The sequence below is a fragment of the Bactrocera oleae genome, chromosome 3, assembly GCF_042242935.1.
Source record: "Bactrocera oleae isolate idBacOlea1 chromosome 3, idBacOlea1, whole genome shotgun sequence".
Lineage (NCBI taxonomy): Eukaryota > Metazoa > Arthropoda > Insecta > Diptera > Tephritidae > Bactrocera > Bactrocera oleae.
Genome location: NC_091537.1, coordinates 54,585,137 through 54,598,295, shown reverse-complemented (window position 1 = coordinate 54,598,295; position 13,159 = coordinate 54,585,137). Strand labels below are relative to the sequence as shown.

General features: G+C 35.2%; 3 long non-coding RNA genes across 5 annotated transcripts; 1 reads left to right on the top strand and 2 right to left on the bottom strand.

Moving 5' to 3' along the window:
* Positions 1 to 7,261: 7,261 nt before the first annotated feature.
* Positions 7,262 to 8,808, bottom strand: LOC138856210 (uncharacterized). Its single transcript, XR_011395314.1, has 2 exons — positions 8,593 to 8,808; positions 7,262 to 8,460 (listed from the first exon to the last, which is right to left on the bottom strand). It is a non-coding gene; the product is annotated as an uncharacterized lncRNA (long non-coding RNA).
* Positions 8,809 to 9,928: 1,120 nt separating this feature from the next.
* On the top strand, positions 9,929 to 11,037 carry LOC118683882 (uncharacterized). The gene is made up of 2 exons (XR_011395313.1): positions 9,929 to 10,121; positions 10,634 to 11,037. It is a non-coding gene; the product is annotated as an uncharacterized lncRNA (long non-coding RNA).
* LOC118681791 (uncharacterized) lies at positions 10,800 to 12,942 on the bottom strand. Of its 3 annotated transcripts, XR_011395311.1 has the most exons (4): positions 12,466 to 12,942; positions 12,250 to 12,290; positions 11,026 to 11,406; positions 10,800 to 10,948 (listed from the first exon to the last, which is right to left on the bottom strand). It is a non-coding gene; the product is annotated as an uncharacterized lncRNA (long non-coding RNA). The 3 variants fall into 3 exon arrangements; XR_011395310.1 differs by lacking the exon at positions 12,250 to 12,290 and having other exon boundaries at positions 12,466 to 12,937; XR_011395312.1 differs by lacking the exons at positions 12,250 to 12,290; positions 12,466 to 12,942 and adding an exon at positions 11,485 to 12,191.
* Between the last annotated feature and the right edge of the window lie 217 nt (positions 12,943 to 13,159).

The window sequence follows — 13,159 nt, the reverse complement described above, 5'->3', positions numbered from 1 at the left end:
TTTAATTGCTCAGGTATCTCCTTTCCTCTGTCGCGTTGTCAATTTAGTCCGAGTTCATTAACAAGATCGAGTATTATACCATGCCCGCCGGGACGCCGGACCTGGTTCTAATTACTTGAAATCGTGAACCAGCCGTTAGCGTGGCATCATACTTCATTTGAATATCTATTGGCAGGATATAGAGGATAACGTTCAGAGCCAGCAATCAGGCTAGTTGCACCAGTTTCAGGGGTTTAATGCGATAAGTGCCATCCACCACACCAACACAGCATAAAAAAAAAGATTTCTGTTTTTACCGGATTAACATTTAGGTCACGACCTTTGCGCTTAGAAAATGGCCATAAATTTCTCTCTGTCGAGTAGAAGTATTTATTCACTGCTTAAAGTGAGCCTAATGCCTTCTTGTGGGGTGTTGTCACAAGTGATCTGGTGAACAGTTTTTATAAATTCCTCTTCGTTTAGTCGTCTATTGATTTAACCAGGCCAGTAGGTTATAATTAATATCAAAAGGAGCGATAGCCGATATCAGTGCAAACGTATTAGCGTTGTGGAATGCACCTTCAACGTCAATAAATGCCACTAGAGTGATTTTCGTTTAAATGAGATAAGCCTCCCCTACACATACACGCCACTCTACTCGGGAAGAACTGGCGCACCCTAGTATAACCCACTACAATACACCACACTCATACATCACCACACGGGACAACTCAATACACCACAGCATCGCGCCCTTCAGCAAACAAACAGGATGGTCTCCGCAGCAGATACACCTCATTCGAAGTAATAGCGATCCTGCGCGCACCTCATTCGCTTACCGTCTACGGGCCTGAGCGCCACATCAACTTCCCGCTTTTTAGCATTTCGACTCGCTAGCGATTAGATCATCGAGCACCCGCCTAAATCGACTCCTTTTTTTAAAAATAATTTTGCCAATGGTGAGTGGAGTTAAAATTAACTTTTTAATTAGTCATGGTTCTTCGAGCCATAGTGAGCTGCACTATGGAGTAACAAAAAAAAAAAAAAAACTGAAGTGGGTAAACGTTAATATATACTTGCAAACGAACAAAAAAAAAATATGTATACATATATATATAACAAGTGACTAAAAAGTGCTGTGGAGTGAACTGACATACATATACACATAGAAGAAGAAAAACAAATAGTTAAAAAGTTAATTTAAAAAAAAAAAAAGAAGAAGAAAGTGTGGAGTGACACAAACATATGCACAAGAGGTAAAAAACAACAATTATCAAAAAAAAAACGGGCGCGAAATAACACAAAATTTCATACGAGCGCGAATAGCAACAAAAATACATACATAATTAAAAAAAAGAACGGGCGCGAGTCAAAACTATATATACATGCAAATTTCTCCAGCAATACCCCTTGTGTTTAATAAAGCAATAAGCAGGGTTGCATATAATAAGTAAGCAAAGGCAAAATAGCAAATCTAAAACAAGACAGAGAAACAAATAAAAACACAACAAACAAACATACATATATGCATATCGAAATAACGCTTATATATCACATCTCTATATCGTTAAATATATATTTTTAATAAACATAGATAACAAAAATATATTTACAAAGTGCATACGGTCAAATGCCTGCACATTATTTACTTTGCTTTCGCGCTCTCCTCGCTGTGCGACCCTACATACATACGTATATATACACATTTATATACACAAACGGCGATTAATATATCTGTAACTTTATACCCTACTTTGGGACCTAATAAAGTTATTTAATATCCATTTCAAAAAAGAAACAATTATCATTAATTTCGAATATTATCAAACGGCGATAAAACAAATATATGATAAACGAATTTATTAAAAAATAAAATTATTAAAGACAAAATACAAACAAAAACATTTTTCCAACAACATACTTACATTCATATGTTACATATATATTTACAATTTTACATATATTCAAAGTCTTCATAGGCAATTATCCGGCAATACCCCTTGTAACAAACAAGCAGGATTGCATACAAAAAAAAAAGCACATTGATCTCTTCAACGAGCTCTCAATTTCACGAGCACATAAATATATAATAACAAGTCCGTGAATTAGGGTGTACCTAAATACATCAACATAAGGACATAATAAGTATTATTAAATTAAAAGTGCCATTCTTAATAACTAAATTAAGAAAATTTAAATTACGCTCACAAATATATATTTAAAATAAAATACAAATTAAAAAAGTATTTCGCAAGTACATATTTATCTAGTCCGAAAAAAATCGTATATACGTAAAATAGTATTCGGTATTAATTATCATTTATTGCTGCATTGAAATCAGTTTACACTGAGAAAATTTTAATTAATTTTGACACATATAGTAATAAATAACAAAACAAAAATGGTTAATGACGATAAAAATCAAATTACACCTGCAGAAGCTACACGCGCAAGACAGGTTACCACAAAGCAAATAAAAGGCAAAAATATTTGTGTTGCCAAATTCATTTCCGAGAGTGACAGATTAACACGATACTGCACTCGATTTTCATCTTCACCGATTCAAGACATCTCTGAATCGTTATTGGAAATAAAAAAACAAAATATTGACAATTTTTGGACTCGTCTCCAAACGGCCATAGTAGATTATGACAATTCAGATCTACCACACGATTTTAAATCATCGGCTTACGCACTATACGAAAACTGCTTAGACCAGTACGAAGAAACAAAAGCTATGATTTTTGATCAATTAAAGCTAATAAAAGCGATTGCACCTACTCCACATCCGAGAGTAGAGCTGCCACAAATTCAAAGTCAAGAGGCAAGTTCAGGCATCCATCTCGAGGTGCCCACATGTGATACAGAAATCTTTCATGGTGGTTATGAACTATGGCCGTCCTTCCGGGACATGTTTACAGCCGTTTACATAAACCACCCAAAATTAACAAATGCACAAAAATTGTATCACCTCCGATACAAAACAAAAGTTCAAGCAGGCGTCATAGTCAAACAGTTCGCACTAAATGACGATAATTTCAATATGGCTTGGGAAGCTCTAAAAGCGAGATACGAAAATAAAAGAATATTGGTCGATAAGCAAGTAACGATACTAATGAACTTGCCTAAAATTCAGAAGTAAACAAGTAATGAACCTACCTGGTAAATATATGCACCGCGGCATTACCAGAAAAATCGTTACTTTTGTGGGAGCAATCGCTCTCATCTCGGAAAAAATGCCCAACGTGGCAGCAAATGAAAGAATTTCTAACTACCCAATATGAAATAGCAGAAAGGGTAGACAAAAAACTAGTTAGAACTAAAAACGTTCAAAACGACCTCAATAGAAGCTTTAATAGACCCCAAACCAGTAGCAATAACAACTTAAATAGAAGTTTTTTTTAAAATCAATCGTTCACATCCGAACACTATAAACAAACGTCATGCGAACTGTGTACAGGAGGGCATAAACTTAAATCTTGCGATAAATTAAAAAAATTAAATATTGTCGATAGAAACAATTTTGTGAGAACAAAAAGACTTTGTACAAATTGCCTATCACATGCACATACACTTAAAAAGTGCGAAAGCAAATTTAATTGCGTTTATTGTCATAAACGACATCATTCAATGCTGCATTACAACACATTTTCCAGCTTACCCCCAAACAGCGCAAACATGAAAAGAGCCACAGGTTTAGTTGTAACAACAACTCCTAAAAACCAAAATCCCGAAAATTGCCAAAAGACACCATGTTGCTCAAAGGCACAAAAAACTCAAACGCTACACAGCGAAATACAAAATAGGGTATTACTACCCACACGATCTTTCATAGCGTCTAGGGCATAAAATAGGCTACAACTGCCAACAAAACAAGCCAACTTTGAAATTACAGGAATGGGCGGAAGAGTAATGCAAAACTCTAATAAAATCTGCCCCATTACTTAAATTTCCCCCCAAGCGGATAAGAGAATTAAATCAGAAGCTATAGTCTTACTGCAACTAACAAATATGCTTCCAAGCTATCATATAAATAGCAAGCATTGGCAAAAGGTTTCACACCTAAAGCTAGCAGATCCGAACTGCAATAACCCCGCTCAAATAGATATTCTATTAGGCGATCTCATACCTTAGATAATACTCGAGAGTGTTGAGAAAATTTCAAGCACACTATTGGCACAAAATACTATTTTCGGTTGGATCCTAAGTGGTCTAGTTACGGAACCAGTTACAACAATGACAACTCAAGTTGAGGAAATCTCACGCGAATACCTCAATTCACAATTGAAAAAATTTTGGGAGTTAGAAGAACTCCCCCTCATATCAATTACAACCCCAAAAGATCAATATTGTGAAGACTTCCACAAAGCCACAACTACTCGATCAAATAATGGCCGGTACGTCATACGACTACGACTAAGTTCCCAATGTTCCAACATTCCACGAATTGACAGAAAACACCAAGTCAGAGTCCCTTTTGACATGATCAGGTTTAAAAATACAAATATGTAACTTTTCGACCCCGCAGGATGGCTCTTGCCAATAATGATACAAAAATCCTGCTTCAAAAATCTTGAGTTATGTGGCGCGCTACTACTTGCCAAAATCGCACTTAACATAACATATAACAAAATTGTCCTAAGAAAGACGAAAAATCGACACCTCTCTTACTAGATGCCTGATAGTTGACAACATTTTTATAATGTATAAAACTTCAAAAATAAAGTTAAGGGATCACCTTATTTACAATGTGATACAGTGACGCACCCGTTTTAGCACCCAGGTAGTTTATGGGAAACACCTTTAAATGTTGCAAATCTCACTTCAAAAAAGTGGGTAAAACTCATAAATCTCACTCTCGCAAGATCCCTCTTAAAATGTTTTGAAAGGAGCCCCCATTCTGGCCATATCTGAGCCAGGCGTGGAGTCGCTATCCTTACTAAGTCATAATAAATAATTGGTAAATAAGCGATAATAAAAATCATAAATAAAATTTGCTTACATTAAGCGCCCTCGGCTACTCTACCAGCAGCTCGCCGAAATACTTCCAACATTTACAGCCAATATGGGTAATACTAGGCAAAATATTCTCCTAGGGGGCCCACGATGTTTAAATGAGATAATCCTCCCCTACACATACACGCCACTCTACTCGGCAAGAACTGGCGCACCCTAGTATAACCCACTACAATACACCACACTCATACATCACCACACGGGACAACTCAACACACCACAGCATCGCGCCCTTCAGCAAACAAACAGAATGGTCTCCGCAGCAGATACACCTCATTCGAAGTAATAGCGATCCAGCGCGCACCTCATTCGCTTACCATCTACGGGCCTGAGCGCCACATCAACTTCCCGCTTTTTAGCATTTCGACTCGCTAGCGATTAGATCATCGAGCACCCGCCTAAATCGACTCTTTTTTTTTTAAATAATTTTGCCAACGGTGAGTGCAGTTAAAATTAACTTATTAATTAGTCACTGAGAAACTTTCGATTGTCCCAATTTCATCATGTAGAGCAGTATCATCAGCTGGGTGGTATTTGTCCTTTACATACTTTTCAGGAAAAAAGTATGCTCTAAAGTGACTTGACAATCCGATACCACTCTTCCATCTGCGATGGCATTTCTACTCTTCTCATCGCGCCCGGTATTCGAAGTCGGGTCACGGCACGGGAGCAACCCTCCGAAGGAGAAATTGTGACGACGTGGCGTTTACTGAACTATACGGTGGAGGACAGCAAATGAGCCCTACCAACTCCAGATTCGAAGAATAAATAAAAGTCTGGGTCTATGCCCATCACTATGCCATCCATCTAGCGTGCTATCACGATGGAATATCTACCACAAACTCGCCCTCTATTCAACGTTCTGTTTGGAAAGCATCTTTTTGGTTGACTCCTTGGATATTACAGCCACCCTGCCCCAAACGAATATGTACCTCTTAAGCATTCTAGGGACCTCCTCGTCACGCACAAGACGTAGCTTGGAACGACGTCGACCATCAACTATTAAGGTTTGCAACTTCATGCAGTTGAATTGAAGTTAAGGAGATTTTACTTCAGATCAATTACACTCGTTTTGACATTACGAAGAAAGATTTGACAGATAATTAAGCATTTATTGATTTATATTACGATGACGGAATAGTGATACTACCAAGGACTTTCTCATCACGGTTTGTCATCATCCATGTTTCTGTGTCCAACCCTTTCACTTCTACTGTCAGGAGCATTGTATTTTTAGATTACACAGCGACATAGCGGTTCAAATTAATGACACGTACATGTATTACTTTTTCCAGCACTATGTTTAAGAAGTCTCACGAGTACGGTGTTGTAACGTCATTCTGCATAATCGTATGAGTTTTGTAGATATACCAAACTTAGACATGGTGTCGAATAGGCAGTTCCTGTCAATGCTGTTAAAAGCGACTTTGAACTCGGTAAAAAGGTAATGGATGTCGATCTTTTTGTCAAGGGCCTTCTCCAGGATTTTATCTTTTGTGAAAATCTGGTCTATAGTGGATTTGTCAGGTCTTAAGCCATTTAATTTCGATAAGTGTTCCCTTCAAACTTCTAATGTACTCTGGCTGTTTGGTATAAGGTTTCCATTCCTTTACATAAGTCCCGGGTTTGAAACCATTTGTTTGCTGCTTTAACTTCTGATCAAATTTTCGGGGCGAACTCCCGGTAGCCAGCATATCAAGCTTTTCGCTACACGCCTTTCTGCCTCTCTCTTCGAGAATTGCTTTTCGGTATCGTCGCCCTTTTCTTCTATCGGGGCGTGTGCATAAATTAGGCTTATGTGATCAAATTGAGCCTTGCGTATTTAAAAATAAATAAAATTTAAAAATATTCTCCGAAACTTTGAAATTTATCTGGCAAATATTTTCGGATATATGAGCGTATTTGTAAAAACTTTTTAATTTAGTGTAATCGCCTCTTAAAACTTTAAACCCGTTTTTTCGAAACGCTGTTTAAAAATCCGACGAGGAAAACTTCCCAGAAATGACTTTCACAGAAACTTCAGGAATAAAATGTTTGAGAATAATTTCGATTTTTTAGTCTACTCTGAAAAATAAATTATTTTTCTTACCATCTATCACGTATTTTGGATTTCTGATTTCAGATATTTTTAAGTAGAAAAAAACTTCCGCGCCCCCAGACACCTTTTTTCGGCGGTCTTGCTGCAGATCCGTTACGGGAACAAAAGCATCCAAAATTTTTCAGGATAAAACCGCCGCTTATTAAAGCACATTAAATTCTGTAAATGTACTTTTTGTATTTATTTATTAAAAAAATGTCTCTTCAAATAAGTACAACACAATATGGATAAATATATTAGATGTATTAAAACTCCAAAACTCATAAAATGGCATAGACAACTGCTCAAGATCAGTTTCCTGATTAACCATTTCTACATACTGTAACAAGGATTTATAGTTATTAATAATATCTGTGATAACATATTAAGACGAAAATAGTATTTGGAGATAATTAACGATTTTGAGTAAAATCATCAGTTTTAGAAAATACTTTTAACCTAATAAAAAGTTGCCCCATTTGTAAAGATAAATTAGGCAAATGAAAAAAGATTATTTATTGTAAGTTATGTTGGTTATTTTGTATTAGACTTAGATTTTGTTACGAAAGAAAAACGAGAGTTTTTAAATTTTTAAGTGGACATAAGAGCTTCTGTTAAAATTGAAACAAGTAAATAATACCTCTATTTAGGAGATATAGGAATGTGTTAAATCTTTTACTTTAACATTAATGATTCCTCGATTAATGTATTATTAATGCATTTGAAAGGATCGTCTGTACTTAAAGATGATACCATATCCCTTAGTAAAACGGAACTATTTAATATTATGTCAACTGAATTTGAACTACTACTACTATTCCCAAGTAAATACATTTATCGATGAGAGTGCAAAATCTACAATATCTGATTGACTCGCACAACCGGTATGAAATTAGCGTTTTTTTTTTAAATATAAATACTAGTTTTGAATGGGAAAGTAAAAAAAAATTAGTCAAAGTATTGACCATTGGCAATTTGTGGGTACCATGCCAATAGAAATGTTCGTCTTTTGAAGCAAACCAATCAGAAACTTAATTTTCGACTTCTGCGTAGGAATTGAAATGCTGCTAAGCCAATGCGTGTCCCATTGATAAAAAAAAACTCCTAGTAATCGGAAGGGGCCAAGTCTGGTGAATATGGCGGATGGGATAGCAGCTCCCAGCCAAGTTCTTTGATTGTATCCTGAAACGATTTTGCTTTGTATGCAGGTGCATTTTCATGTAACAAAATTACTTTGCCGTGTCTTCTGTAGCGATTAGTAATAACAGTTTCCCCGGTTTTAGAATCTCATGATATTCCACACCCTTCTCATCCCACCAAATACAGAGCATTGCCTTCTTACCGAATCGATCTGTTTTTGCAGTCGAGAATTTTCACTGTTTAGGATTCTGAAAATAAATCTATTTTTAATCGCCAGTGATAATTCGATGCAAAACTAATTTTCTTTCGTGTCTTTGAAGCAAAATTTCTCAAGTGTTTGTTTTTGACTCAAAGTATCATCTTCATCCAATGTTGCTTACAGTTCGGTGTCTTCAAACTTTTTTGGTCACCGTCCACGTTCTTCATTTCTCCCGTCACAAGTTATTCGCTAAACCGTTCCATCTTTTGCATGTTGCTTCTGATAGAGCATGCTTCTGACTGTGAGGCTCCTTTTACTTTATTCACACGCTTCCTCTTCTCCAACTGTGAGGATACCTGTGCTGATATACGTGCATTTTGTGCTGCGAACTCTTAAAATTTTGTCGACATTTGCGTTGACATTCGCGATATTGCAGCAAAAACCATGTTCATGTCCACAACCTTTGACGAGCATTGAGCCCCTTCTTTTGCTTCTATCTTCGTAGTCTCTTCCTCCAACTCCAACTGAAACACATACTCGTCAACATCAATGTTTTCCGCTTCCATGGCCTCCCGCAAACGTGATTGCAATTCCGACTTTACTCCATTTGTCACCGAACCACGTTTTTTCTACTCCTTTTTCAGTTGTGGAATCTTCAAATCGTCAAACTCTGCCATTTTAAAATAATTCCCTCTTTCGGATTTCTCGATAAATCGTTTACCTTGTAACTCACTCTTGAGTTCGATAATTGGATTGTTAAATTCAAGTCCCAATTTAATGCTATACATTTATCTTTTTTTCTTTCTTTAACAAAACTTTGCCTCAAGAGCATTCTGGCAACTAGGAATTAACTGTCTAGTTGCTTCTGGCAATTTATCGTTGATTCGATTTTATTATATCATTCATGTTCGTCACAATATATAGTCATAGATATACATATTATTACCAAAGCCGACTGATTGGCGCTTATCACACGTTCAATATTTAATGTGATATTTGGATCGTGATCACAATTGATGATTGATGGATCACGAGTGAATGCTACACTTTCAATAAATATCACGTCAGTATTTATTCGAAATAAATCCAGTTTTTAAAACCAGTGTGTTAAAAATATTTTTGCTTAGTATTTGTTTAATTTTGTCCGGGTTTTTGATGAAAAACATTCAAAGAGAGCGCTCGATAAAAAAAATGTTGCAACTATTGTAACGAATTCCCCGGATCTTAGAAAATACTAAAAAAATTTTATATGTGTAAACATAAATAAATAAAAAATTTTGAGAAAATTAGCATGCCTTTTTATTATTTTTAATAATTTGTTCCGTCATATCATGAATTTACATACAAAATGTCGTTGATGTCGCGATCAATATTTAATGTTTAACGCGCGATCCACGATCCGCGATCCGCATTTCAAAATATTTTATGATATGGCGATCCTGGATCGCGTTTAAATATAATGAAGTCGTCTTCAATTGCATCCCTACAAGCGGATATCTACTAGCAAACGTGTTAGCGACTTGTTATTGTTCACAGAGAGTGGGAAAAAAGTATCACATCGCCATTTGATGTTCAATAGTTCTTTCGCTCTACCCAATCGTTATTAAGTCATGTAGTTTCGTTCTAAGTTACCTTTTATATGCGTTTGTTATTTTTTGGGTAACAGAATGACATACATTGGTAATCAAATCTGTTTACAGTCTGTTGAAGGTAATAAATTCTTTTGTTAGAGAATAGGTTACCTATGTGTTATCCATAACAGAAGTATTTGTTCCCATAATTTCGGTTAGTGATATCGTTTTGATTAGCAGTTTGTTACCTTTAACATATAAACTTGTTAGCGTATTTGTTATCTATTTGTTAGCTTTAACAAGCATAACTGTTGCCTCGATTTGTTACATAATTTATTACCTATTTGTTTCTTTTAACAAATTCGTATTTTAGCTTATCGGTTACCTTCTTGTTGACATAACCAATTCCAATTTTGTTAAATAAAATTCAATATTTTTTTATATAATTTTTCTTTATTTTATTGAAAAACGTATTTACTTACTATCTTATTACTAACTAATTATTCAAATTAATGAATATCTTAAATGTGTACACATTGATATATATTATGTTACACATATGTATATAGGTTAAATATAAGTATTAACACTTAAATTGTATACTTAAAGAAGTACATATAACAATATATTATATATACTACAATTATAAAGCTACATGCATACAAAGTATCTGGTTAAATGAGTTTAGCCTCCCTCTACATGTACACACCACTCTATCCGGAAGAAACTGGCGCACCCTACTACACATCACACCTGAGAACACCACCACACTCAGTCACCACACGACGACACGTCATACCGCCAAGCAACAAAACGGATGGTTCCATATCAGAGGATCGACTTTCGTTTGTACACAGTGCCGCGTCAACACTACATTCAATACAGCGCGCTTCCTGCATTCGCTTGCACAATTCGACAGCTAATTTGATTCACAACGCTCCACCAATCGACATAATTATTGTCTACCTTTTATTTTAACGAAATTATAACGAATTATTATAAAACACTGTTCTTATATGACGGAATAAATCAAAACTTATTACTTGTATAAAATATATCGAGATACGGAGCTTTTCTTAAAAATAAAGCGGCTTTAATTATAAATCAGTAGTGTGTGATCCTCCATAAATTGTGTATCTATTTAAACAATATGATTCGGCCCCTTCATCACGATTATACACCATGTTATACATTATTTCTTCGCAGGTTTCTTGCCAAAAACTCGCCTATAAAAGATTTAAGCGCCTGTTTCATTTGTGTAACATGATTTTGTTTAAAATCCTACATATCAGCTATTACAGCATAGGAACTAACATTGGTGCGACGATTCACATCGGTCATCTGGTCATTGCTCATCTTTTGCATAGATGTTAACCAATCGCATTCGTGTTGAAATAATGTCAGGAAAACTGTTCAGGACGCCTCTGAAATAAAAAAATACATAGAAAATGAAACTATTTATGATCGAGATTGACAAGCGGGGCAGCAATTAGATTAATTACTCTAATACCAGTTAGGAGATACTGAAATATTGGCTTTTGGGTATCTTCAAGCTAGGCACAAGGTTCCTTCATTCCTGAGGCATATGTAACTAAAAATAGACTAACTCTCGTGTCGTATTGACTGTAGAACTAAAAACGGTCTGTAAATAGTATCGAGTCTAATTTATGGTTTAACTTTCCGATCCGAGGCGAACTTTACGCCCAACACTTTCCGATAACGATGTTGTTTTTAAGGGTGCACGACGCTCGTCTCTATTTAAGGCCTTTGCCAGGTCCGACCTGCCATCAACAATACGTTGCAGTTATTTTTTACATTGTGTTTCATAACGTTTCGCCGTGTCATTGGATAATGCTAAGAGATATGGCCCAACAATAAGAGACTCCTACATATGTGTCACGGTTGGCTTTCCTTATGCTTGATTTCAACATCTTGTCACAGTAGCAGGTCAAAAAATGATGCCACACTTCGCATTGTCACAGTACCGGATGACGACAAGCCCAATATACAAAATCTTGCAATAGAATCTGTCGATGCTCCACCAATCGTTCTTTGTAACGTTTACAAATTATGAGTGAAAATGAGGCAAAATCTCTCCAACAAACGATGGTATACCAATACCAATCAAAATCCATGTATCGTCTTGAACCTCCAACATAATTATGTTTAAATTGCATTTTTATCAATCTAAAACATAATTTCTTATATTAAATATTAGTTAACTAACTAGATTTGTTCACTTTTTAATTAATTAATAATTTACTCACCTGAATTGGTTTTATTCTAGGAATGCAATTTTTCCGCAATGCTGCAAATTTTCTGTAACAATAAAAGTTTTGGTTATAAAAACAAAACACATACCACAATGCGTACCTTATTGATCGGTTTTGTGTCGCGTTTTTCAATGTATAAAGTAAAACAAATTAATTTTACAATATAAATATAATTAATTTTACAACATATTTATAAAAAGAAGAACTCACCTCTCTAAAAGCCAAATTTGTAGCAGAGATGAAGGAATGCTCAACTCTCTCAACTATTGAATGTTCAAAAACCAGTTGTTTTAAAATGTCACAAAATCACAAAAAAGGATTTAAATAGTTCCTCCATGTGTTAATCGGATATATATATAATAATTTTAATCTTAATAAATGTTGGGTGTTTTAGTTTAAATGCCCAACAATTTTTATTTTGACTGATCTGGCTACAATGCAAAATGTTATAAAAGACGCTAATTTTGAAGCGCTCTCACACTGGAATAAGCGTCCCTTTATCCCTGTTTTTAGTGAAATTACGCTTTTTTTATTCTTCTTGAGTAGTAAATTGTACATTCGTTTTTCTTATTTTGGCATGATTATATTACAATATGTTTAGAATGTCGGTAGTTTTTCTCTCTCTCACCTAAGGTTTCTCCCATTCAATTGGAAATTGCAGAAAAGCCTGTGTATTACTAATGTTGCCCTTTAACTAAAGGAACAATAAACATTTTTCATCAAAATCGTTTCAGAAGTTAAAAAGATTAGGACCAAACTGTTTAATTGTTTATTATGGTCAATCGGTTCATAAAATTTAAGTTAAGGTTCATACGGTACGTATAAAAAACAAAACACAACACAACAAAAGATTTGTTTTTAAATTTAATACTGTTACTACAAAACAAATCAGTTATTTTTTAAA